We start from the raw sequence: 27,689 nt of genomic DNA, 5'->3' as shown, positions 1-27,689 counted from the left end.
AAGGTTTGAAGAAACAATATGTGCTTGACACTGTTACATGGTCCCAAATTTGTATCTTTAGTGTCATTAATTTTTTTCTAGTTATAAAAATTGTATAACATCACAAACACAACATTATAGAATGGTCTTTGTTAAATATAAACATTTCTTACATAAATTCAAAGATACTGGGAGTCTACATCTCTAGGCTAATTTGAAGACTAGTATATCCTTTCCTGTTTATCATAGATACTAACAGTTATTTTAATATATCTCTATAACCCCATCTATCAAGCAGAAAGCTAACACAGAATTCTCCCAGAAGCCAGGGCATCCTCAAAGCAAGAGACACTCCTGAACTGCACTTTTTGGTGCTCTCTATTGGGATGAAAGGGAGGGGTTTGTTTTAGCAGCTTGTTTTACTATCATGGGACACTGGGACTTCAGAAGGCAGACTAAGAGCAGTGTGCTACTGTACCAGCATTGCTCTCTCCAAACCTTTCTCATCCGGGCCACCCACAAGAACTCAGCCTCAAATGCACCTCAATCTTGCATCCAAGCTGCCATTACAGTTAAGAGATCTACAAATTCTACAGCTCCAGGGACTCCAGGGCTGAAGGCTTTTGCCCTTGTGTCCCTGAATCTGTGCGTTTTGTGACTCTCTGAACCCCAACTTAGTGCATTTTAAATTACAGGTTAATTTACACGGCTGGTGAACAATCTTTGAAATAATCTGTACAATAATTTAAAACTCTAAAGAAAAGACAAAACTAAGGAAAATCTCTAATACAACACATTTTATGAACCTAAATTAATTCCCTGCCAAGTAAATTAGTAAAATATCTATTTTACACATTCACAGATATTTGAAGACAATAAGAGTGTGAAAAAAATATTTCTGTAGCCAAAATAAACATGACATCTTCTCCCAATTTTCAAGTGACTCTCACCTAAAGGTCTTTTTTTAAGTATTTTAGGGACCAAAATTTAAAAGCTGTTAAAAGTAACTTGTGAACCACAAGAGAATTAGAGTAGCTATCATTTGATTAGAAAAAAATCCTAAGAATTTTTTAGATATTAGTTCACACTTTAATTAATTCTGAATTTACCAGCTGTAGACTTTTTGAATATACCCTAAGCTATCTGTTCAGTCATTAGTTCCCATTTCTCTTTAAATAGATGTTTGCTTATTGCAGCTGCTTTATTGTCTGAAGGCAGTAACACTGAAGTTCTTTTAAATCAACAGGTGGGACAAGCATTCCTCCTCCTACATTTTCACCTGTTGCATTACAAGAAGTAACCAACTACAAAGAGAAAGAGAGGAGCTACAGTTAAACTTTACAATGTTCATAGAACAAATTGGCATGGGTTTCAAAGGATCCTGATTTATTTTCTCAAAAGAAATGCCACTATTGAAAGAGAAGGAAAGACCTTGATCTTACTCAAAAACTCCACAAAACTGCCAAATGGAAACAAAAGGTTACACAACAGAGCCAAGAGCAAGACTGAATAAATGTGTAGGTCAGTTATGTAAAAAGCAAAAAAATATTGTCTATCATGACTCTCCTTAACCAAATACAGACATTTTTGCAGTTCATATACAGTCAGATAAAGTAGTCTAGAAAATTCTGAGAAAAGAGCAAAAATCATTAAAATAGAACTTAAAGTTTCCACATCCTCCTATATGCAGAGTTTCAGACATAATTATTAAAATACTTCTGAATATTTAAGTTTATGTATAAGTAACACAGTGGTCTGACTGTAGAAAACAAATCCTTTGCTGAAATTATTAATCTTTTGTCAAGCTGATCCACATAATTTTGATACACAACAAACTGTCTCTTGAAATCTAGTCTTTTGAGATTCACATATGCATAGCTGTTCTAAAGACAACACAGAGCTATATATCAGCAGAGCATCAATACAGTAATCACATTGCTTACCCTGATACATAAGCTGAAGTTCTGCAGAAATGAGCTGGATGAACAAAAGCAGAAAGACAGAAAATTAACCAGAAACCAGCTACTGTAGTAAAGGTCATTCTTTACTCATATGAATGAAAAAAACCCCACTGAATATCCAGAATTACTTCAAGACACATTTTAGTAATGATTTGGAAGAGAAGCAAAAATGTGTAATTTTCACTGTATATAAAGGAATAACATATTATTCTACCTGAACATAACCTGACAGTACTCTCTCTGGTCAGTTTGCAATATCATTCTACTGTGCTCATGATCAGTTCTTATCTTACATGCAACTTTTTTTAGAAGAGATTTACTTTATTTTATTCAAAGGTACTTTACCTTAAAGAAAGAACAAAGCATACTATAAAAAAAAAAAAAGGTAAAAATAACCAGTGTCTCTATGCAAAACACTGTTGATGTTTCACCAGTGTTTTGTCTAGAATAACCTATGGTGTTGGTCAAGCTGTCCAATGCATTTGAACTCAAGAAAAAGCCTAGAAAAGCTAGTAACATATTAATAGAATTGCAGGGACTTTTCATACAAGAAAACTAAAAGAACTTAACAAAATCAAGGCTGAGAGGGGAACAATTGCTCTCCAGCAATTTGTTAAGTGCTACAGATTTGGGACAGCAGAAAATTACTCAAACAAATTAAAGATAGTTAAAAGCAACTTTAAAAATAGATTTTAAAACTCCCAATCTCTCACAAACAGAATATTCCAGAATTTACATGGACGATTTCTTGCCAGCAGCCCTAGCCTTTAATGTTAGGTATGTCACCATTAAAGTACACTTCAAGTAATCCACTGGCTAGGTAAACCTACAAACAACATATTAGTGTTCTTGGTTAAACTGATATATTCCCATATCCACCTGAAGCCACATCTAGTTCCGTCTTGAGTACTGATTTCACAGTTCTCACTGTATTCTGCTCACCCATTGGCAACTTGCCCATGTCGGTACAATAGTGAAATACACTTTTCCTCAGCATCTCTTCTCTCTCTTCCCACTGGCCTTGGCATACAGGCTTTGCTGCGTGCTGCCTCCAGCTCTGCAGGCAAACACCTGCCCTGCCTTGCTGTGCATGAAGTGAACTGGGAAAACTGTGGAATCCGCCCCATGTGCTTCAGGCAAGGCCTTAAGCCTCTCCAAGGCTGCCCACAAAAGCCCTGGATATAGATCGGCAGAAAAGATAAAAGAGAGATGGGTGTTGCAATCACCTTCAAAAAGTGTCAAAAAGAAAAATCCTTGAAACCTGTGAGCTCATGAACCTCAATCTCATCCCTGGGAGAAATCACAAAGGTTGTCCTTTTGGTCTGCAGTCCTTTTTCAGCCCTGCAGAGTGAGCCTTGGGACACCACAGGGCAGGGTGAGGACAATGAGAAATCAGCAAAAGGGGTACATTCTTGCAAATTTTGTATGTATCTCATTTTAACAGAATATACTGAACCACAAGTTTTAGCATTATCGTAACTCAATTAATAATAATAACAATATTCTTGTTAGATTAAAAATTAAACTATAGCATTCAACAACACTGTCTCCAATTGATGGAAATTGAAGCAAGTTAATCTGAAACTTGGATTGGTAACAATTTTATACATATGATTTTCATTTCCCACTCAATTGTCTTCTTACAGAGATAAAAAATAACTAAACTAAGTAATAACATGACCATACTGAAATGCTTTATCTATATTTGATAACTTCTCTTTTTGTCTTACATTACTTTCCTACATCAATGCTATTCTAATGAAGACCCTTTCCTTCTGATAAGGTAAGGACATAGTTGATTTGTTATAGCTTGAAATAAGCAATTAATTTAAATACTTCTAAAATGTTGATCATTACTATCTGTCTTATCATACAGTCACTCCTGCATATTTGTTCCTATGCTGCTCCAATCGCTTAGGGAATTAAGTATCTGGTTGTACTGGGAGGTGGAGAAAATCAGGGTTCCATTTCAAAACTGGCTTTCATAGGGGAAGGATATCACTAATAAGACGAATGATAGAAGCTGAAGCAAAAGCTTGAAAATGGGATAGAGGCATTCAAACATTGTTGTACTCAGAAATCATCAGGGCAGTGTGCTGCCAAGGACCACTTCCTGACAGACGCAAAAAATTCTTTGTGAGGTGACTGCGTTTTCAGGAACCTTGTGGAAGCAACACTTCATATTTTTCATAGTCACAATGAGTGAGAAATTTTCCGTCATGGAAAGAAATAAAATCCCACACAGACCAATTTCCAGTCATCGTCACAACAAAAAGAAAAAAAAAAAAAAAGGAAAAAAACCAACCAAACCCCAAAAGCAGAAAACAAACACACACAAAGCAAACCAAAAACTTGGGAAGAAGTATGGTGTGGCCAAAGTTCAAATACTGTAAGGATGAACATATATATATACTACAAATATAGTCAACTTTAATTTCATCTGTTGTTATTATATTTTAAAAGTCAAGTATCAGAGTTCACTGAGTTTGAACTTTTTATCTGGCATCTGGTATATCTTATTTTATTTACCTCATAACTCCATATAAGCAAAATATATATATATTTATTTTTTTACATTCAGAAACAATAAGACAACTGTAAAAGAGACAATTTTTTCTCAATAAATGAAAGTATTTTTCACTGGGGGACATTCCTGTATCTTCATACTAATTAAAAAACCCCAAACTAACTCAGCAATATCTAACAGCTAAAACACCAAACACATTGTTTCAAATGAAATTATGGAAACACTTATGAATATTTCAGGCAAATTTCAGTGTCAAGGGATAAAAGTTCACAAAATTTCACAGCCTGAAGACATGATTAACTTTTAGAAATAGCTCCTCTTTACTAAAACACGAGAGATTAATTCAGTGCTGCAAATCAAGGAACTTTAATGTGAGAACTGGGCTGTTCAAATTACCGGAAGGTACCCCTCTGAGATCACTAACAAAGTCAGTTGAAGCCAATGGATGTGTCATGTCAGTAGTTAACCCTTCACTAAGAGCAATTATTGAAAGACCCTGCTGACGATACAGATTTCAGCCCTCAGTCCCTATCTCTAGGGTGAGAAACCCAGATGTTAAGCAGGTGTTTATCTCAAATCCTTTAACACTACCTTCAGGATTAAAGAGGAAAAATATTTAAGTGACAGAAAACCATCACACCAAGCCAACACTGAACTTTAGGTTTGCAAGGCAGTATTAAAGGTTATCATCTTCAAATAGAATTTGTAATGGTTGCTCTCCATATGTACAGGGACATAATGAAGATTGTGCAACCTGCTTTTTTGGCAGTAAATGCTGCAGCCCCTTGAAATAATGATATGATGAGGAATTTGCCTATGAACTCAGAAAATCAGACTTTTTCATTGTGTAATAAGATTTGCTGGTTTCCTGTTATGGATTGAAAACAAAAAAACAAACCCTAAAAAACCCAAAGTGAAAAGCAATAATATTTTCTTACATGTTCTACTCAATGAAACTCTATATGTCTAAACATTTTCAAAACTGGTACACCATAATGCTTCTTTTTCCATTTGAGATTGGCCTCTCATCAGAAACTTCAATAAATCTACTACTAAAGAAATGACCAGTGCCCCTGAAGAACTGTGACTCTTTCACATCTGTTGAGCAAGGAAGTTTATTTTATTATATGCATGTGTAAGTATGAGATTTAAAAGCAGTTTGGTTGCAATGGTGATTTTTCCCCCAGTCCCAATAGAAATGTACTTCTCATTTAAGTGTGGTATGATTTCTTTTCTTCAAGGATGTATTTTCTTCTGTCCTGAGAGATTCCTTTAATGGATTTAAATAATTGGGTTCTAAAGTTTAGATTTTGACTGTTCCTTGACTGTGTGTGTGAAATGTACAAAGATACATTGAGTGTATTCTAATTCAAAATTTTTTTTTCTACTTTTGAAGTATATATGAGATAAAGAGAGATCATATTGTTGATCAGAACAGATGGCAGTTAATTTTGCCTTTTTAATGTATTAATATTTTTATTATAGTTATAATTATAAAGTAAGAATGGCTCAGTAGCTCTTTCAAAGAGAGCAAATCAAATAGGCACAGAAGTTCACAATTTGTAGGAGAAAACAAAAAATAAACTTAGCAATAAAAATATGATAATTTTTTAAAAACCCATTTGCAGTAAATTTTCTCTACATACATTTAAAATAGGCACTTTAAAACCTATATGTTTGGTATAAAACAATTACTATTATAAGTAAATTCAGCTTTTAGAAAATAAGGGCAAACTTTATATACTTAGAGGGGTTGTTTTCAGTAAAATTCATTAAAAAACTTTCCAATATTTTTTTCTTCAACACATCATAACTATTTTAGTTTTATTCCTTGTTCAAAACCCTCAGGAATATGTTTGAATGCCCTAATAGAGTTAGTTACAAAGGCATGTATGCAGTTTTGCAAATTAATCTTTAAAATAGCCTATCCTGCTTGAAGTGTCATCAGTAATAAGTACTTTCATAGCTAATGGTATTCCCATTATTCTCTATTTATGGTTCAATTGAAATATTCATCTTTAGATTGTTTTCTGTACTGGAAAACAATAGTGCTTGTTACATTTTCTGTGCTCCAGAGAAGAGCCATTCTGTGATATGAGTTATTATATAAGCTCTTTTCTTTATAATGGTTTCATTTTAGGATAATTCAGTATTAGAACTTTATTGGGTTTTTTTGTTGGAGAGTATTTAATCAACAACTCTCCATGTTAAAATATAACTGCAAATGTGAGAAGTAAAAGATGAATGTGGTAGTCTGTTATTTTAAAGTTTGCTCTTCTGTAGTATGTTTTAACATTCCTTGTTATAAGTTTGTAATGGTTCATTCTAGGTACCCCATTTGGCTTCCCTAGTGGTTCAGTCCTGAGGTGTTTACCAGAGTTTCCCCCACCAAAATATATGTCAATCTTTATGTCAATCCACCTGCATAACTCCCTTGTTCCCTTGTCTTACCCCTGCCTGTAAAAGATAGCACACTCCTTTGGTTCTGGAATGTTCTCTGTCTTTCATCCCTTCCTCGAAGCAGAATTGGATTGTGAGGTTTGCTCACTCCCCATGTTGGCTTCTTTTGGGGAACCCTTACCCTGCACCCCTCTCCTAATGCCCTCCTGTTGGTCAAAGGTTGTGTCCTCCCCGTGTTCCCTCTACCCTATGAAAAAGGTTCAGGTTCAGGTCTGTTCAGGTTCAGATTTGTCACTTGCTCTGCTCCACTTTGAGATTAAATCTTTGGAGACTCAGACAAGTGTATTTCCCTTATTCCTTTGCCTCGATTTCCTCCTGCTCTGTGCCTCTGCTGTGCTGCCCGCACCACAGCGATCACCGCCACCCGTAACAGTCTCGGCAGAGACTCAGGGCGGCCTCTCGCGCGTGGCCCCTGCGGCCACAAGCACGACAGCTGCCAGCGAACCTCCAGCCCGTGGCCAAAGAGAGCCAGACTCAGATGAAGAACGCATAAAATGCAAAAAAAAAAAAAAAAAAAAAAAAAAAAAAAAAAGCCCTAATTGTTGAAAATAACTTCCACATAGTGGCATAGCACATTTATGATGTTAACAAAAAATGGAAGGTGAAGCACAGGCCACCTTGTACACCTTGTAGTGCTGCTGTGTTTGTTTTGTTTTCCTACACACTAAATCACATTCCACAAGAATTCCAATCCAATATGCAGTGCCAGTACATAAAACATGAAATCAAAACTCACATTTCACTGAGCTTAAGTTTTCTTTTGAGCCAAGATGGTTTTCAACCTAAATGGATAGGATGCCAAAGAGTCTGATGAGAGGTGGACAAAATATTTTTTCTATGACAGCCATTATGTCCGGTATATAATCAAATATTTTACATGTATTTTGAAAGTTATTTAAAGTTAAATATTAATTTTAAAAATCTTGTATTGACTGTAAAAAAAACCAAAAAACCAACACCCATACTCTATTGAAATTAATATTTTACCTTTCTTTGAACCACTCACTCATTTAAATGTCTTTCCATCAAAAAGTCTGATAATCTGTCCTAAAAACAATAAAATCAGAAATTTTTCCAATTATTTTCTTCTTTTGTTGCAATCTCTAACTACATTCATAATCTAAATGTAATAAAAACGATGATAATATATTCCAGGAACATAAAACACAGCATTGATCTGTGAAACACTCAGTGAGGAGTAAATGAACATAGGCATGAGCATGAGGTCATAAACACTTTTTTGATAAATTCCTTCCTGACCTGACTAGATGAATTTTTTTGCCTTCTTTATGTGAATCCATAAGAAGCTCTCCAAACTGTTTTTTTATTCATCTATTATGATTCAGTATCCAAGAAAGGTGTTTGGTAGAAAACACACTAATTTTAAGAGAAAAACCAGGTACCAGAGCTGATGTATTTTATATGGTTTGTTTGAAATTCAGAGTAGGATAGTGTGTTTTCATGGAACATCAACACACACATTGATGTTCCATTAAAATGTTCCCTTGTGCAGAGCCAGGTACCACATTGGACAAATTGAATTGCATTTCTTCTGTTCACAATGAGCCTATAACTCAAGAATTGGGGTAGGTGCTCTGCTGCCCCATGAAAGTCACTGTGAAATAAAACTAACCACATTATCAACAGAATCAATTTAACCTAAAATTCATGTGCCAGACCCGTAGGAATGTGCCCACATATTCTGGATTTATTTACTCCCTGAAAGGGCAAGTATACAGCATACAGTTGCTGTATGGCAAAAGCAATGCAAGTTTACAAGTTCTTAATTAAAGGACAATCAAATATTTCTTTTTAATTTTCTATATGAAACCTTGAATGAAAGAATAGAGATGGATTCACTTTCTTCTAGATTTCTTGCCTCTCTTTTTACCAATACTTACTTTAAGATATAAAACAGTCTTTCCCTCAGATTTGTCTTTATTCAGTAACACCATTCCAGCCATAAAGCATGGAAGTCATATATATACTTTACCAATTTTCCTCCTTTTTTTTAATACTCATTAAATCTTCATTCCTTAGAACTATTTATCTAAAACTGAAAGAAAATATATACAAATTTTATAAGATGCTTATAGAACATATATTTATGTCAAGAACTGGAAGCAGCACTTTATGAGAATCTAAAATCCTACACCTGTTTTAAAACCATTCCCTTGTTGTTTTAAGGATTTTTCAATCTCAGAATATGTATTTATTTTGTGTCTCTGTTTTATTAAGTATGAAATAATCCTAAATAATTGTGGTATTTTATAACACATACTCTAAAACATATATATCAAATCTTGTAATTTACAAAATATATTTGAGAATCTCATACTGGGTTTATCCTAGTTATCAAACTGCAACAGAAGGCACTGAAACACCGAAGCTGTTCCAGAAGAAACCGATTAAATCCGAGATTGCTAATATAGGTCGCATTGCCACAAGATATTTAGGAGGTCAAAAGCACAGATGTATGCAGCTTCATAAGGACACTATCTTAATGGGATAGATCTTTTTCATAGAAGCTTAAGAGTGTATGAACTACAGAAGTTAGTAGATGTTAATTAGTAGAAGAAAACATATGAGGAGGATGCCTTAGTCCATGTTCTTATATTCTTCCATAAGCACTAGAAAACTTGTCACTGCCAGAGATATGGTAGTTGCCCCATGTAATATCAGTTTGACAGTGTCTGGCACATCTTACAATGTATTTCTGCGCCTATGCTCATGTCATGTCATGTCACTTTCTTACAGATGTTACTCAGCAAAATCACAGCCTCACAACACTTTTAACTTTTCAAAAGGGAGACCACCACAAGCATATTTCTATATAAACCAGTTTATCTCCTCCCCAGGTTAATAAGTTTGAGTATCACCAGTGTTTCAGGGATCTCAGAAGCAAGCTTGTTACACAAGACAGACATGCCAAAACCATATTTTAACTTTGCAGAGGGACACATTTACAGGGAGCCAGACTATGATTCAATCAAGGAATATGTGTTTTTTCCCTGAAAAACTCTGTTCAATGCTCATCAACAATATTGAAAAGTTAATCATAATCCAACTCTATAAAAATAGGATTATCAGTCCATAAAAATTGTCAGCTTTAGATGTTTTGTGATCAGTAGGTGTCCTCATTATTAAAGTAACCAAAGTTTCCAGAATAAAGCCACAGATTTTGTCAGCAGAACAGAAAAGGTAATATTACTGCTGAAATACTCAATCTATGTACTTTAAAACAGATATCCAAAGAGGCTTCTAAAACTTCCCATTACAGAGAGAAAATAACAGTATTATTTGAATTTATGAGTCTATATTTTCAGGGCAGTTAGCAATTAAAATCAAATTAGATTTGACAATTAGGATTTCAACTGCAAACTAATTTTGGGCAATTAATGTAATTAACAGTCTGAAACACAGAAAACAATGTATTAGCATAATAAACATATTGTTTGTTCAGATGAAGCATTTTCACAGTGATGTTTAAAGGCTGTGGCTTTTGCTTCAGATACACTATAATAACTATATCATGTTACTGTTAGAGCAGAGGGAGGAAAATGTTGGGATTACTGTCAATTTTTTTTTTAAGGACAGAAACATAATTAACAGTTATAAACATTCACTGCTTAATATTTTGAAGAGCTACACACAAAGGCTGAGCATGTACTTCTAACACTCTATACCGAAGCTTAATTATATGCCAAACAACATCCAACGTATACAGAATATGACAGACATATACAGAATATTACCACAGGACTTATTGGGACAGTAAAGCCTCAAAGATTGGCAAAGATAACCACCCTTTTGGAGAAAGAGCATTTCCTAGGAGAAAAGTTCTTTTAAGATGTATATGCTTCAGGAAAATGTAACAAGGACTCTATGTATTGTATACATTACAAAAATACATATTATTTTGATTACAGAGGCATAATAAATGTTGTTGCCACCTCATTGTGAGTCTGCACAAGCTCCCAGAAGTGTGCTAACTTAAAAATTTAATGCGATGTCTAAATAAATATCCATATCTCCATAATACGTTCTATTTGTTTCTTCAAGAAAGGAACATAAAGTGCAAGCTGAATCTTATGTGGAACATAAGTAAGATTTGCTTCTACAAAGGTCCTCAGCAAACGTTCAAAATAGTGTGTCTATTTTTTACTACCACTTACTCCACAAATCATCACTGGGAATAAGACAGTCATTGTCACAAAACACTAAGCATCTATAGTTCAAGCTAAAGAAGTTATCGCTAGAGATCCAGGATTATATCATGAGAAGTGGCCAAGAGACAACATGATCAAATGAAATTAATTAGTTCTGACTAAAAAACCACTTTGTTTCCTAGGCAAAGATCATGCAAAATATTGGCAGTCTAATGGCAGGAAGAAAAGGAAATTGCAAAATGGAATGTAATTATTTTCTTCTGAAAGAACAACCTCCAGTATTACTATTTTAGTGGTTCTTAAAAAGCATAAGTGCTTTTTACAAACACGGATAAAAACAACACTTATGTCAAAAGCATTGACTTTTTTTCCACTCCCCACTTCTTTTCTTTAGTTTTCTTGGCTGGTTTAGAAAACAGATGACAGCAAAAGTCCATCAAATCAAATCCATTAAATATGTAAACACCTTTTTTTTTTTTTTTTAAAAAGGAACTCTGAACACTCTGTATTTTTCGTTAAATTTCAAAGCTTTTAGTCTAAATTCAAGTGCACTATAGAAAATGAGAGTATCTTTAGCCTGATTTATATGTGGATTCTTCATGAATTTCAGGGATCTGTAGTGCTTTGAAAGTGTACTTCTGTGAGCTTGAGTATCTAAATATCTAGCAAACTGTATCAATACTAACTCAAGTCAACACTGACATGTTTAAATATGATACTATTATTTTAATGAAGCACTGAATTTCACAATGCTTCCCTTTATAGAAGTAATCCTGTATACTAGTACAGCACACCATCATTCTGCAACAGCCTTCTGGATGGCCTTCATTGGCTTTAAATTCCATTACTATGAAATTAGTTATACAAGAAGCTATCTTCTTACAGCTCTACAGCATATACCTGCTGCCCTTAACTGAACAACTCAGCCCTCAGCATTGTGCAAAATCTGTCCTCATTTCATGCAGCACCCACCTCAGGAGGCTGCACTGGAGCAGCTTACAGGTACATCTCAATTTCCTTGCAATAGTTATTTACTATCACAACCCTCCATGTTACTGATGTGTTTCACTCAGTGCAGAGACCTCTTCTGTTTGCCCAGCTAGTTCTGTATATTGATGATGATGACTTCAACCATCCCAATCTTTGATCTTTGTTTTGATAGCAGATTACATTTAGAGATTTTTTTTTTCGTGTCTGAGTGAACAAGTACACAAAGAACTCTTAATATCTACTTTGAACTACATAATTTTAAAAAGCAAAGAACAGTTCAGATGAGGCAGGATGCACGACAATTATATAAAATGGTTTCTACCTGTGTTATAAATGAAAATTTGTCTAGCTAAATTAAAATGAAAAATAAAATATTTTGCAATCAAATTCTATCTAGCTAGCCACAAGGAAAGAACAGAGCCGAGCCCGGGGTTGGCCCTGGGTGTACAACAAAGAGGTCAGCCTCAGCAGAGGCTTTCCTCTATGCCCACACACCTCCATCCTGGCACAAGCAGTTTTTATTGGAAAAATTCTGCCTGAGGCCAAGATTTTGGCAGTTAGTCTTTTCTTCCATTCAGAGTCTATAGGTTAATAAGATTTTGTTTTTTGGTGATGAAGATGAACAATTCAGTGTCCGGAGTTGTTGAATCTCTTGATGAAATTTATGGGAAGCTGCATTCACATGTATCTGCCCAAGGATTTCTATGATATCCGTCTCAGGTCGTTCACGCGATGATCAGCACCTGGGGTCCCCGTATCTCTCCAGACATGGCCCATCTCCTGGCTGCGCCACATCCTTTTACTTGTAAATCGGGTTCTAATATACACCAGGTTTTGTGGAGGGTGGGGAGGGGGCTCCTAATACAAACGTGTATACTCTAACAAATATTCAATATCACATATATCATACTAGAAATGGCATGAATTATATCTACTACACATAACACCTGGGAGACAACTAGTTTTAATAGCAGATCAAGCATTGCAGAAAGCAAAAAATTAAAAATAATATTAAATTCAGTAGCTTAAAATCACCAACTACGGAACTATTTATAATTTTCCAGAATGACTGGGGCTTTGCAGCAACAGCAAAATGAAATACCCTACAGGAACTGGAGAGCAGAAACACTAAATTGGTTTTTCCTAATGTTGGTAGAAGCTGATTTTCATCTCTTCATTTTACTGATAAAGAAAGGGTAGAAATGCCTATTGTTTTCTGCCCACAGCTTGGAAAACACAGCAATTTGAGACAAGGCAAATTTAACTCAGTGATTTTTCTTCCTATCCCATATAATCTATAAGTTTCATTACTCTATGATCTTTGAATCCTCAGGCAGAAGTTCTGTTACATAAAATAAGCCTCCTGGAAACTGAAACAAAACCAGACATGCACAGAATTCCAAGCAAACACAAACATCTCAATATAAAGCCTTATTGAATATATTTCTTCTTATCTGAGCTCTGCCTGTAGAGCTGCTACCCTTTGTCAGCTTGCCAGCAGGTTCTACAGTCATACCACTTGTTCATTCTCAAGCACATATATTTTTTTCAAAAGCAAAACAAAACAAAACTCGAGCAAAAAATCCCCAACTCTGCAGGGTGAAGAACCAAGCAATCCAAACACATCCCCCTGTCAGTGTAAGCCATTCTCTTTTCATTGGCTGCTGTGCTGGAAGCTGGTTTTCATGCTCCTCATATGCTTGTTTTCTTGCTTCACTGGAGGCCAGGCACAATATAATTTAATGCAGATTAAGGTTAAAAATAAAAAATCAAATATTTGTTCTCATTATTGAACTGTCATAATAAAAAAAAAAAAAAAAACTGGAAATATTTAAAAACTTGAGCTGATTATTACCAGTGACTTTTATTTCACCGAGGCCTCATTCATATGTCACAATCATGATTAGTAAAGTAGTCAATTTATTGTTCTTTACTCTCTTGGGATAAATAAAATACTTTAGTAGTTAGAAACACATAGATGGTAAGTGTAGCACACTATCTAGTTAAAGCAGAATCACAGGTAAGCTGTGATTACACCTACACTGGTTTTGTTTTCAGTCTGTGTCAAGTATATTGTGCAAGTTAGAGAAGAACTTCATTTAAAGAAAAGTACGAGAAGGTAAAACTATTGAGGAAGGGTTCCTAGTGACTCAGATTATAATTTTAAACATATTTCTATTACAAAACATAAAACTCTCGATGTAGCAAGAGAAATTTTTGCTAGACAAGAAGACCACTCAAAATAGGCATTGGGTTTGGTGGAGGTTTTTTTCTGTTTAAAATACAGTATGTTGTAACACAAAGCTTATGATCACAGAAAGCAAGAAGTACATCCATTTGTTGGTTATATTCTGAGGTAGCTCTAAAATCAAGCCTTTTTTTAAAAAAAGGGAAAATAAAATGCAAAACAAAACAAAACAAAACAAACAAAAAACCCAAGAACACCCCCCCCCAAATAAAAAAAAACAAAAAAATCAACAACAACAAAAAAAGAGCTTCTGAACTTTGTATTTGCAACAAGCACAAAAGTGAAGCAACACCAGAAACTGACAGGTCTTGAGGCAGTAAAGTGTCCTGCAAGGGAGTCTGATTCCAAAGCGTTGCCTGCCTCTTTTGAAATGCCAAATTCAATTGGCAAATAGGCATCTCGATTACTTTGGGACTTTCTTAATCACTGGAACATCAAGTTATGCCTTTTTCCTTATTATTGCTCAGTATAATTATTATAATTCTTGCAGGATTTGTAATTTTCTCTTCTTCCCCCCTCATTCTCCCTTCCCCCTCCCCCCGCGGTCCCTTGTCCCGACCCTTTGTTCCCTTATCACTCCCCCTCACCACGTGGCCTGTCCCTGCCCCCCCCCTCCCCACCTTTTCCATCGCGGTCTCCGGGGTTTCTCTGCCCCTGTGCCCTGCCTCCCATCCTATTGGCCGTGGCTCAGGTTCCCCCCCCGCCCCCACACAGGGTATAACCAGCCCTCGGTCGGTGCCCCGGTGCTTCGGGAACACGCTTCTACAATAAACACGTGTTTGCACCCGAGCCCCGTGTTGCCATTTTGTCTGTTCCCACACTAGAACTGGGCCTCGCAGAGCCGAAGGGGAAAAGCAGCCGCTGCCTCTCCCCTCCTCCCGCTGTGCCCTCGGGCACCCACCCAGAGCTGGTCTCGCACGGCAACAAATGGTAGCAGAAGATGGCTATTTCCATTGATTTGTGAAAGGGGGGAGAGAGAAATGAACTCTGCCGCCGTAAGAGCTCTGCAGACGCTAAGAGGAGTTGACGCGCCGGGCAGAAAACAAACCCGAAGCTCTGGGGCCCACTTCCGTCCTCGCCGGCATGCTCTCTAACCCGCCCGGGAGCAGCCGCGCTGCAGGTGCAGCCGGACTGCCGGGGCTGGGAGCTGGGTAGACTTACCCGAGGACAAAGAGGACAGTTTGGCAGTGGCTCGATGGACTGAGCTCGAAGAGTGGCCAGTAAGGGGATGGCATTTGAATGGAGACCAGAGGCTGACAGTGGCCGAACTCAGGGTTTCAAGGGCGAACTCTGGTTAACGGGAACACCCAGGCTTCTGGGAGAGCCAAACTGCGAAAGAATACGTTCTCAGTTCAGCGTGATTTTCCACCACCGAGGAGAGAGATAGAGATTTCACTGCCCGAGCCTGGAGGGTAAGTTGGGTCAGAGCAAGGTGGGACCCTGGCAGGCGGCTGAGCTACCTTTTTTCTTTTCTGAGTTTTAACCACCGTCTGCGTCCAGACGGGGACTGTAGCCTTGCATGTCCCTGGCAGCCGGGAGGCTTTTTCTTTTCCGAGGAGGACGCAACCTTGCTCGGTCTTTTCTGGGGTAACTCATACTGGAAAGCTCCTTCTCTTTCTCGGAAAGCTGCCTTTTCTACCCTCTCCTCCCTATTCTGGGTTTTGGGGGCAGGGGGGGTAGAAAGGACATTGGGACAGAATTGTAAACGGCGACACGTCAGCTATGGGAGAATTGTTAACATCCTAAGAGACGCCCTTTAAATCCACGCATTTAATTGGCTTCCAGCCGCGTAGGGCCCCTCTCCTGTAGATTTCCCCCTCGGCTTCTGCGAAGCCCCCCCTTCCCTTTTCCCCACAGACTTCCCCAAAAACCTTCTCCCTTGGGGATGGCAGCAGCCGAGCCGTCCCAAGTGCCCTGCCGGACACTGTTATCCTCCCTTAGGGAGGGCATTGGCCGTGCCTCCCCGGGCGAGATGCAGTGCACCCAGCACCCCCTCCCAAGATGGCGCTGGCCATGATACAGGGACCCCATTTTCCCGCCTTGATCCTTCTCTTCTGCCCACGTTTTCCCGCCAGCCCCACCCCTCCCCCAATGGCCCTGCACCATTCTGCAGTGAGCCAGTCCCTATTGGGGCGGGGGGGGGGGGGTGAGGTTGGATTAATCTCTGAGTCCTTCTTCTGGCCCCCCCTCTGGTGGGAGGGATTTCCAGAGGGGCCCTTCCGTTAGAGGACCTCACTTCGTAAGAGAGCTTTCCCCTTTGCTGTGGGGGGCGGCACTTTTGAAGGGAGTGGAGCTGGAAACCCGGACCAGAGCTCCACTGTTTTCTTTCCCCTGAAACGGTGGCACCCAGGTTCACCCCTATCCCATCTCCTAAATGTACCTTGCCCAAAGGTCCCTTATTATTTCAATACAAGTTTTCCCCATTGCTTGTGATAATTTGGAAATAACTTCTTGGATTGAGTTCTATCTTATAGAAGGAAAGATCATCCTCTCTAAATACTGTCCACAATGCTATGTCAACTTCGCAATCAAATAATCAAACTGGAGAAACCACATTGCTGTTCACTGCCTGCTTCTGCTCTGCTAGAATTTAAAAACCACAAGCATCGCATCATGAATCCTGCTTTCATCCTCAATACAGAATGTGTTTATGATAATTTTGTACCCTTTATCTTAAATTGTAATGTGGAAAAGATTTTTGCCCCATTCATTGTAACTATGATTGGTGTATCACTTTCTGATGTCTCTCGAATTTGTAATGTTGCTAATTTGTTTTTAACTCAGAACTCCCTTTCCTTTATGTAAATTCTAAAGAGTGAGCTGCAGGATTTGTAATTTTCTCTTCTTCCCCCCCGATTCTTCCTTCCCCCTCCCCCCGTGGTCCCTTGTCCTGACCCTTTGTTCCCTTATCACTCCCCCTCACCACGTGGTCTGTCTCTGCTCCCCCCTCCCCCCACCTTTCCCATCACTGTCTCTGGGGCTTCCCTGTCCCTGTGCCCTGCCTCCCATCCTATTGGCCGTGGCTCAGGTTCCCCCCCAGCCCCCGGCATGGGGTATAACCGGCCCTCAGTCGGTGCCCCGGTGCTTCGAGAACACGCTTCTACAATAAACACGTATTTGCACCCGAGCCGCGTGTTGCCATTTTGTCTGTTCCCACGCTAGAACTGAGCCTCGCAGAGCCGAAGGGGAAAAGCAGCCGCCGCCTCTCCCCTCCTCCCGCCGTGCCCACAGGCGCCCGCCCGGAGCTGGTCTCGCACAGCAACAAATGCTTTACAAATTGAAAAGGTCAGAAGCAAGGACAACTTTGGTGGAAAGAGCACACAGTACAAAAACAAGAATATGAAAACCAAATTTGATAAAAAGTTGAAAAGATCCAGGTTCTGATCCTCATTCTTTCTGACTCAGAGTACAGGAATTGAAAGTATTTCTGAGATTCCTGCCTTAATTACTGACTGGTTTTGTGTCTGTGATTTATCATCTACAACCTAAAATGTTAGGTCCAACAAAACCATTTTTATCTCTCTGCTTTTTCATACTTGTAAATAACTTTTCCCCATCTATTTATTTTATCTGCCTTTTGCCCCCAGTTTTTCCAACTGAAGAAGGGGGAACAGGAGGAAAAAAAAACAACAAAAAAACAAAACAAAAAAAAAATCAAACCACAAGCGTTAGGTGTAATGTAAAGCAAAATACTTCGAAGTTTTTTTATAAGACAAAATTTAAACAAGAATTCTTTCAATAAGATACAAATTGTAATTCTAAATATCCAAGTCTTCATCTGAAAAACTAAAAAAAAACCCTCTCAATCAACCAAGTTTTAAATTACTTTAAACATTGCAGTGAATTGAAAAGTAGTATCTATACTGCGGAAATACTAATATGGAAATAAATGATGACTATATTACATTCTCTTTCAATCGATATACAGGAAATATAAAGGAACCTGAACACAGATGATGTAAATTAGAATTCTGTCTCTATGTTTAGTTTGATCATGTATTCTACACAGGACCTAATATAAAATCTAGAGTTACCTTCTTATTTTAGCTGAAGGGTAAATCAACTGAACTTATGTTTCAGTGCTTCTAATTTGAAGGTGGCATTGTCCTGGTCCTCACAATCACTTGAGAAGTGTTCCTTTTAACCCCATTACTAAAATTATAAACCCTATTATTATAATTATTCACAAGGCAGTAAAAATGTGAATAATCAGTCAGAACTATATACAATTATGGCACCAATACCAACCCTCTAATAAAAAAAAAAAAAAAAAAAAAAAAACAACCAAGAAATTTCTTCTCTGTGTGTCAAAAACTTTATTATCACTTTCAGGCTTCACATGCTCACTGTGAATATACTGCTCTCTTTATTACTATACTGTAATAATGGCCAACAAAATGTTTTCATAACTGTATCTAAATATTAACATCACATCACAAAATTTTTTAAAGGCTTACATTCATATTTTAAATTATAATTATTTGAACCTCTGAGTAAAATCCTTTGAAGTCTAGTAAAATAAACTCTTCTGGAATTAATTTTATTAAGCAAAAGAAGTGAAAATTTAACTTTTTTGTTAAAATTAATAAAATTCAGTTAAACAAAGATTCTATGACTAGTCAAAGGAGATTTGAGAGCCCTATTTCCAGCTATAAGGGGAACTGCAATCAAGCTTTTTGTACTTTTTATACTGTCAGATAGTCCCTACATTTCACATAGTTGCAGACCAAAAAAAAAGAGATGCCTCAAAAGCTGGGGAGTTTAAAATTTTATTTATCAAAGTATTTATTTCCTCTTCATTGCAACATCTACCAGTAAATGAAATCAACTATTCTGGTGCCCTATACATCTTTAAGTTAGTTAAATTAATGATGGGCAGAGAGCAAATCTTTCCAAAACAAATTAACTACAGAGACATATTTGGTAAATATATCTCTTTTAATCAAGTGTAAATCTCAAATTCCCTAGATTCCAATCAAATATTCAAAAAGTCATCCATTTTGATAATTTAAAACAATATGGCATGAAGTAAATTCTGGATCTTTTTGAGTTTTGATATCTGACAAACTTCAAAACAAGGAAAAAGATAATGACGTAGAATTCTTAAAATACAAAATATATGCTCCAATATTTTTTGTATCATATTGTGTTGAACTCTCATTTTTAGATTTTCTGTTGTGACTGTCATATCAGTTATAGAGCGAAAACTATAAAATCCTCTTTAAAATATCATTATGTTTTATATCTGTGGAAGACTAGGGCAAGGAAAAACCACTGTCAGATGTGCAAAGTCTGGTTTAGGAAACATTTTCTATTCTCTTTATAAGAATATCAATCTATTAATAAACCAACAGAGCAACAACCCATTTCATATAAGATACCATCTAGCTCACTCAGTAGTAATGCCAGTTCTAACACTTATTTCCATAATTTCCGTAAAAGCTGGGATGTGAGACATTCAGAATGGGAAAGATCAATAATGCATATAGTACTGAAAAAATTAGTAATGCAGGATATTTTCAGAAGGTAATGCTAGGAAGGAGCCCATAATGCCTCTAACAGCCACACATAGTTCTACAGCCGTAATCTCTTCCAGATATCAGTGATGCACAAATTTATCATGCTCCACACAAAGACTGGCAGAGCTTTTTTTGCTTTCATTCACACATGTCCTCATATCTACTTAGAAATCTACTAGGTGTTATTACCTGTGACAGTGACCCATTCAATCTACATGTTGCCTAACGAAATATTTTCATTTACTTGAAATATGATATATTTCTTTGAAAATACCCTGCCAAGACAATGTAAAAAAGGAAGTTGCTTTGTGGAGGGATTTTTTGGTAACAAGTGACCTTTTGAAATATGACTATAACCTCTGTATGAAACCCACAGTAACTAATATTTCAGTAATAACTACAAAAGTAAAATTTTCCTAATTTTAAAAGTCAAGGAAAAAAAAGAAAAATAAGAAAATTACTTCATCGCCAAAAGAGTCTCTGGGCAAGTACCTTTCAATGAAAGAATATAACTTTGATTTTATGAGCTATAGTTTAAGATATCTTCATCTCCAAAGTATAATCATCGTGTAGGGGCATATCTCATTATTTTGTGGCATTCAATGCTTTCAAAATGAAACATCTCCTGCAAATTTGTAACTGTTTAAGCAGGAGGGTTATACAACCTTCAAGATCAAATGATGAATCTCTTTTGTACTTCCCTCTATTGTGTATTATAGAAATTGAGCAATTAACTGTAAGCAAATACTCATTATAGTTATCTGGTGATTTATATATGGAGTAATTTCCCACAAAGTCAAACATATCAGTTTTAGGCTACGATAACAAATTTTATTCATTTTCTGTCTGTGCTTTCTTTGCTGCCTTGAAATTTTTAACCTATATTTAAACATAAAATAGTCTCTAATATTTTGATAGGTTTTTAGGAAGAAACAGTGATGTGAAACAAAACTACGCTCTTTTTCAGCCAGGTCTGTCATATTTTTTGTAACTTAAAGAGGTGTTAAGATTCTGTTGGTAATAGACAAAGTCATTTCTTTCATATCCAGCACCACAAGAAGGTGTGTCTTTCATAGGTAAATTTCAGCAAACAAAAGTAGTTGGTTTTCCACCTTAATCAAACAACCCATGGATCTATGACCATGGATCACACTGTTTTATGGTTTAATTGTGTCTGCTGAAGATATCTTATTTTCTGCATTTTCACATTTCTTAGAAACAACTGTAGCTTTCACCATTGTTCAGTTTTAATGATACACCAGAATTATTTTTATTACCTACTGCTGTCTTAGATTCCACAGTTCTGACTTCTTCTGGACAAAGCACAGAAAAAGCCTAAAAGAAGCCATTGTTTTCTTATTTGATTTACTTTTCCACTTTTTTATGGTTCAGTTTGTGTTTTTTTTTTTTTTAATAAAGTTTCTCATTGCTACATTTTAGGTAATAAAAGTAGATGAAAGAGTGGGAAAACAGATGGAAAGGAAGATGAGGGTGGAATGGTTCACATGGAAATGCAACTTAACCAACTAAAAATGAGTAAGTTTCAGTCTCAACTTCAGTTTAGGATCAAAGTACTAAACATCTTTCGTGTGTCAGGATAATACAAAGCATTTTGATTGTTTGTATTCCACTACACAAATACTTACCTGTGAAAAACATGCAGTATAAAATAAAAAGCCTGATCATAAAAAGAAGTGCTAATTACTAGTCTTCTAGATGGAATAAATTTTCTGGAAAATTCACTTCAAATGAATTTTTCACTTCATTTAAGGATTGAAAACACTTCTTAAAGTTTCTGGTGATACAAAGGAATTTTGATTTGTTTGAAATGTTTGAGGTCTAGGACACAAGGTAATCTAAATATCAGCAAGAAATTCTTGGAAAAGAGCAAAGTGCCTCATACTTATTTATTCAAGCGTCCTTCAGAAGTGGTATAAAATTATAGCACTTTCCTTCAGTATTCCTATTTCTTTACATCCCAACCTAGATTTTTCAGTTTGCAAACAATGTGTCCTGTTTAGAGCATGAATCAATCTCTACCAGTCTTGGAGAGAGTCCTTCAACTTACTTATTCTTTGATGCTTTCACCAATTCTTAAGCTGATAGCAAGGTAACTTCCCAGTTCTACTCTATGGCTTTAACCCCCTCCTACATAAAGAACTCAGAAAACATTCAGATCACGTAACAGTGATGCACGGTAACATCCTTCTGCACTGATATTCTGCTGAGCCTGAAAGAAATTCCACAAAGAGTTCTGATAAGACCTTCACCTGGAAAATTCCAGGGTCTGCTATGAAGAGTTGAGTTGCTACCTACCTTAAAAATTCCACTCATGAACACACTATTTGCTGAGGTTAGTGTCCTTATGTAGAAAAGTATTTTTTGGTTACATGTGAATTAAATTTACAAAAGAGTTTTTTTCTAGCATGCTGTGTCCTTCTCAGGCAAAATAAGGCACTCAGAGGAAAACACACATTTTAAGAGACAAAGAATAAAACATGAAGCCACTGCCATAATTTTTTTTGAAATATAGAAAATGCTTGGTTTTGTGAATGTTAAATGAGAACATTCTCTCCCTTTTTTTTTCTCTTTGCACTTTGTGAATTATATGTTTTGTTAGAAATAAGATACTTCAGACATAATTACATGCAGAAAACCTTTTTCAATCAACAATTACAGTGTTCACTGTCACTCTTCAAAGGTTTGATAATCAGTACAGCTTTCCCTTATTTGTGAAAGGGATGAAGTAAGTAAGTTTTATTTTCTAAAATGAAAGTAATCTAAAAGAATTGAAGAATTTAGCACCCATCTCAGAAAGAAAAGTATTTTTTCAGCAGATCTTAGGTCTGGGATGACAGAAAAATATCAGAAGGTGTTCATCAATTCACTAATAGAAGAAAAAAATTACTCAGCTATTCAAGTTTTTATCTTCTCATATATAAAGCCTTACACTGATGTTCTCGTTTAATAAAACCTACTTAATGAGTTCTCAGTTTTTCTTCTTGCCAGTTCACCCAGCTTATTGATGGTATTTAGAGTTCTGTATTGTTTCCCATATACATCAGAAGCAACTCCTTTTCTGATGTCAGTCTTGTCCAATACAAATTATTTCTTCTTTTCCAAAGGCCAACAGGCCAGATTCTCTCACCTTACTATGCCATGTTTCATTTATGTCCATATTTTCTTTTATTGATTTTGTATTCTTTTGTGTGAGCTGGGGTTTGACCAGCTTCTTTCACTATATTCTTGCTGCTCAGCAATTAGATCTGACAGCTAAATGTAACTCTTTCAGAGTTGAAATTATGGCAAGAGAATTTTTTTTTTTTTTTGCTGCTTGCTACAATACTAAGAAAGATGAATACAAAAAGCAAAAATGGCCTTTTTGCAAAGTGTTTACATTATTTTAAAGTGAAACATGCCCCAAGACCAGTTTTGTTACACTATCCTGGCAAGGATATGGTTGTACAGATGTACATTGGGTGTTTACAGGTCAAGGATTGGGTATTTAGAGGGCAAGACTGCTACAGCACTTGGTATGCAAAGTAACTAATTTTGAATATAGTAAAGTGCTACATCCATCACACTAAGAAATTTAATTTTCCCTTACAGATGATTAGGTAATAAAACCAGATTACTTGACAACAGCTAATATTCACATTAACTTTTAAAACATAAAGAATTAAATAAAAAGGGAATGTGTGTGTTAAAATATTCATTAAATAGTAATTAATCGTAGAAATAGGCAATGGTTTGGATTGCAAGGAACCTAAAAGATGATCTAGTTCCAATGGCCCTACCATGGACGGGGACACCTTCCACTAGACCAGGTTGCTCAGAGCCACATCCAAGCTGGCTTTGAACACCTCCAGGCCTGGGACATCCTCAACTTCTCCAGTGTAACCTGTCCAGTGCCTCTCACATTAAGGAATCTATTTCTGATATTTAATTTAAATCTACCCTGTTTCAGTTTAAAGATATTGTCCTTTGTCCTAGCATACACATCCTTGTCAAAAGTCCCTCTTCAGCTCCGTTGTAGAGCTCTTATAGGTACTGGAAGGCTGCAGTAAGGTTTCTTTGGAGCCTTCTCTTCTCCAGGTTGTACAAGCCCAGCTCTCTCACCTTGTCATCATAGGAGGGGTGCTCCAGTCCTGTGCTCACCTTCATGGCCCCCCTCTGAACTCACTCCAACAGGTCCATGTCCTTCTTGTGTAATGGTAGGTTATGGTACATCTCAATCAATGTGGTCATATTGCTTGCAAAGTTCATTCAGCCTTTGACTAAAGTATTTTCATAAAACAGGAGTGAAATCACACAGCAAATCATGAGTAGCATTGTATTCCTTCTGCTTAGTTAAAGCAAAGAATAGTATCTCTACTCTCATTTGTCACAGCTCATAAGCTTGTCATTTTCAGGATTAGTTTCTGTCCTCTGTGAAAGTTAGTCTGAATTCATTTCTACTCAATTAGCAAGGACATGAGAGGTTATAATTGCTGCTTGTTCCTCCTTATGTGAACAGTCTTTTGTTACTTATGTATAAAAGCCATTTCTGATAGTAGATTCCCATATACCTTCTTCCTCAGTTGCAATGCTACAATAGACCATTCAGATAAATTATAAAAAACAGCAGAGATTACAAATTGGCAGTTGTCCTATGGACAGCTGGGCAGCACTGCTTCACTCAGTAGACTTTCCAGGGGCTCACAATGTGCTATTCACTCTACTTTAGAAAAAACAGCTTCTGAAATTATGTGCTGTTCTCAGCCAAACATGCTGTAGCAGGCTGGAAGATTTAATATACCCTGTTATCATTAGTATTGATAAAGATTTAATAGGCTGAGTTTCAGAGAAAAAGGTATCAGAGGGTGGAAAAAACTAAAAAAAACTGTTGTGTTTCCTTCAGTTATTTAATGAAGGGGACCAAATTCTAACTTTGATGGTCATTAAAAATATCACAATGCCTAGTGTTTATGTTTTGCCTGAATACTCAGATTTATGCTATATATATATTACTGCAATTAATTGTATTTTAAATTATTGCCAAAACTGGAGTCAAAATCAATCAGATATTTTTTCTAGCTTGATGGCCTGTGATGACTTTACCTTAGCTAGCTACCAGACACTCACCCAGTCACTCTCCTATTCCCCCTGCTCAACAGAACAGGGGGAGAAAATAACATGAAAAATGTTGGTTACTCTCAGGGTATCAAAGGAGAGCAAATATTTTGCCCCTTTGCCATCATTTTTCTAGGCAGGATAATAAAAGATTCAACTGAAATAACAGAAGTTCAATTTATCTGATAATCATTTTACAACTGAATATAGAGATAGTAACACCTAACTTAGACAGGAAGGTAAGCATTGTATTTCTCTACCTCTTCTAATGGTATGGTTGACTTTTTAAAAATGTGATTGTTTCTAATTTTAAAAAGCAGAACTGTTTTTTCGCCTATTCATTACACTGCAATTGTTTCAAACTCCAGTGCTATCACTCTTCTAATGATATCCCAGGCCACATTTCTAGCCAAAATATCTGAAAATAGTTTATGAACATATGTTCACACTTCTTGTTATGTAGGCAGTCATTAAATAAAATATGAATGACCTCCTAAATAAGGAACAATGCTATTAACTTTGTTCCAGAGTAGTTATTCTTAAAGCATAAAATACTGCCTCACCTTTAGCCATTTCTATCTATTTTATAACATTATGATATTTTTTCCTTCCAATTGTTTCCTATAGTACCTTTTCATATAATTGTTTCATAGAGTACCTTTTATAAGTGCATTGCTGACAGAGACATAGATATCTAGAATTTCCTTTTAAGCATCAGAAAAGAAGTCAACATGTAAATCCTTGCTGCATTTAACCTAAATAGGATTTATGCCAACTTGCTGACCAATAGTTAATTTTATTGCTCTCAGTTATATCTGACGTTTCAGAGTATATTCATATTTAGGGAAATGTGATTTTTAAATTTATGAAGCATGTCTTTGTGAACAGTTTGAAAATGATATTTTCTTCCCATAACCTTTTAAATTTTGTCACAGAAGGACATTGGACTACTAAATATAAATTAAAATGTTTTCATATTAAGAATCTGATATTTATAGTAAGAAATTTCATGATGAGAGCTAAAATTGCATTCAGTTCTTTCATGATTTGGTCTAACGAGGCCTTAATTTTTCCTTTTTTTGTTAATAAGCATGATTATTTTGTAAATGAAAGTATCAAATTCAAGTCCAGCTTAGAAGTAAAATGTTTAAGAGCATAAATTTAGATTTGTAAGTTAACTTTTTCTGCCTCACATAAAAGCATATTTGGGCTTGACTTAGGACTGTCCAATAGGGACATCACCTGGGAATTGCATTAAAGCTTGGCACAGACACAAGGTGCTCAGAAAGAGTCTGAAGAAGCAAGAGGTAATATGCAGGAATATGGATCCATGTGGATTCTCTTAGAAGTTCTACAGCTGATGGTCAAACCATTGAGTTCAAAACCAACATCACTTAAACTGGAAGATGAAAGTAAGCAAATATAAGGTGTTGGATCAAAGTAAAATGTTGTTTTCAGTCGCTTTTCATCCTTGTTATCCTTTACAGACCTAACTGAACAGCAAAAATATGTTTTGTTTTGGTGGTTTTTTTTTTGAACAGACAATATTAAAATAACCTTCCACTAGAATTAAAGCTAGATATTTATTTCCAAGCAAAAAAAAACCCAAAATAATTTGCATACAAAAATAAGCAGTTTTTAATTATGAATGAATTTGGCTCATTTTTCTAAACTCTGAGAAAAGGTTTGAATAAGCTTTGGCATAAAACTGAGTCAATATTAATTAAGTTATTGCTGTATTTAAAAAATTACAGCAAACCAACAAAATTAACAAGGAACAGGTTGGTTGATGATACCTTTTTTGACACTGATCCCACCATTATCAGAGAAGCCCACAAAATAATGATAGTTCTATAAATCAGGAAAAAAAGAAAAAAATCTCACTTCCTTGCAGAGGAATGGCTTACTCATTTATTTTTAAATCAAAACATTTAAACAAATAACCAGAATTTCTACACTGAGTTGTGAAATGGCCTAACAATGTGTCCAGAGCAAAAAGGTCTAAAATGATCAACTTAGCAAAGATAATTTGTAAAATATTTCAAACAGCACTTTGAGTTTTGTAATTGATATCTTTGGCAACATATGCTGAAATAAACAGAGTTAGTTGATGTAATGAGATATTTTTGCTTGATTTCACCCCATTGTTTCAGAAGCACTTGAAAATCAAAAATCAGAAAATACCAGACACAAAGTATTGCCACTCAGAGAATGTAGCATTGACAGAACTGATACACAAGATCTAAGAACAGCATTAAAAATATTTCAAAAGAAAAATAGACTCAGCATTAAAACTAACAATCAAACCCCTGCTAATTAATGACCACCCAGAAAAGAAGCATTCATTCAGCACCTTACAGTGTTGGAGGTATTTAAAATCAGAACAAGATGCAATTTTCTCTCAATTCTGCCATGGCAAATTCCATCTAAGACTTGAAAAAATATTCAATTACTTCTAGCAACAGTAGAGGCATATAACTAATCTTTGTCTTCCAAGGGAAGTTAGAACAAAATAAATTTCATGTATATAACCCAAGTACAAATGTTATTACTATCTCGATCTACAAATCACTGTAAAATAACATAAAACCCATAAATTTTGAATAAATGAAGATAAATACTTGACTTGAATAAATCAAAATGCAATATTCATCAATATTGAGTGGATACAACTTGAAAGTATGTACTGATGTCTTTATGATAATAAATTACTTTTCCAGTAAT

The 27,689-nt window shown here is 36.1% G+C and overlaps 1 protein-coding gene across 10 annotated transcripts in view; it reads right to left on the bottom strand.

Moving 5' to 3' along the window:
- CDH18 (cadherin 18) overlaps positions 1–27,689 on the bottom strand; it is a 502,412-nt gene that overhangs the window by 316,125 nt on the left and 158,598 nt on the right. For 3 of the 10 annotated variants that reach the window (XM_072924260.1, XM_041714633.2, XM_072924258.1), the window contains one exon: positions 1,923–1,956. The exons of the other annotated variants lie outside the window; for them this stretch is intronic. The gene's annotated coding sequence lies outside the window, so the exon portion shown is untranslated. The remainder of the gene's footprint in view (positions 1–1,922; positions 1,957–27,689) is intronic. 10 annotated transcript variants of the gene reach the window in all.

The sequence above is a fragment of the Taeniopygia guttata genome, chromosome 2, assembly GCF_048771995.1.
Source record: "Taeniopygia guttata chromosome 2, bTaeGut7.mat, whole genome shotgun sequence".
In the NCBI taxonomy this organism is placed as follows: Eukaryota; Metazoa; Chordata; class Aves; order Passeriformes; family Estrildidae; genus Taeniopygia; species Taeniopygia guttata.
The sequence above is the reverse complement of the archived record's forward strand: the minus strand, read 5'-3'. Positions and strand labels throughout refer to the sequence as shown.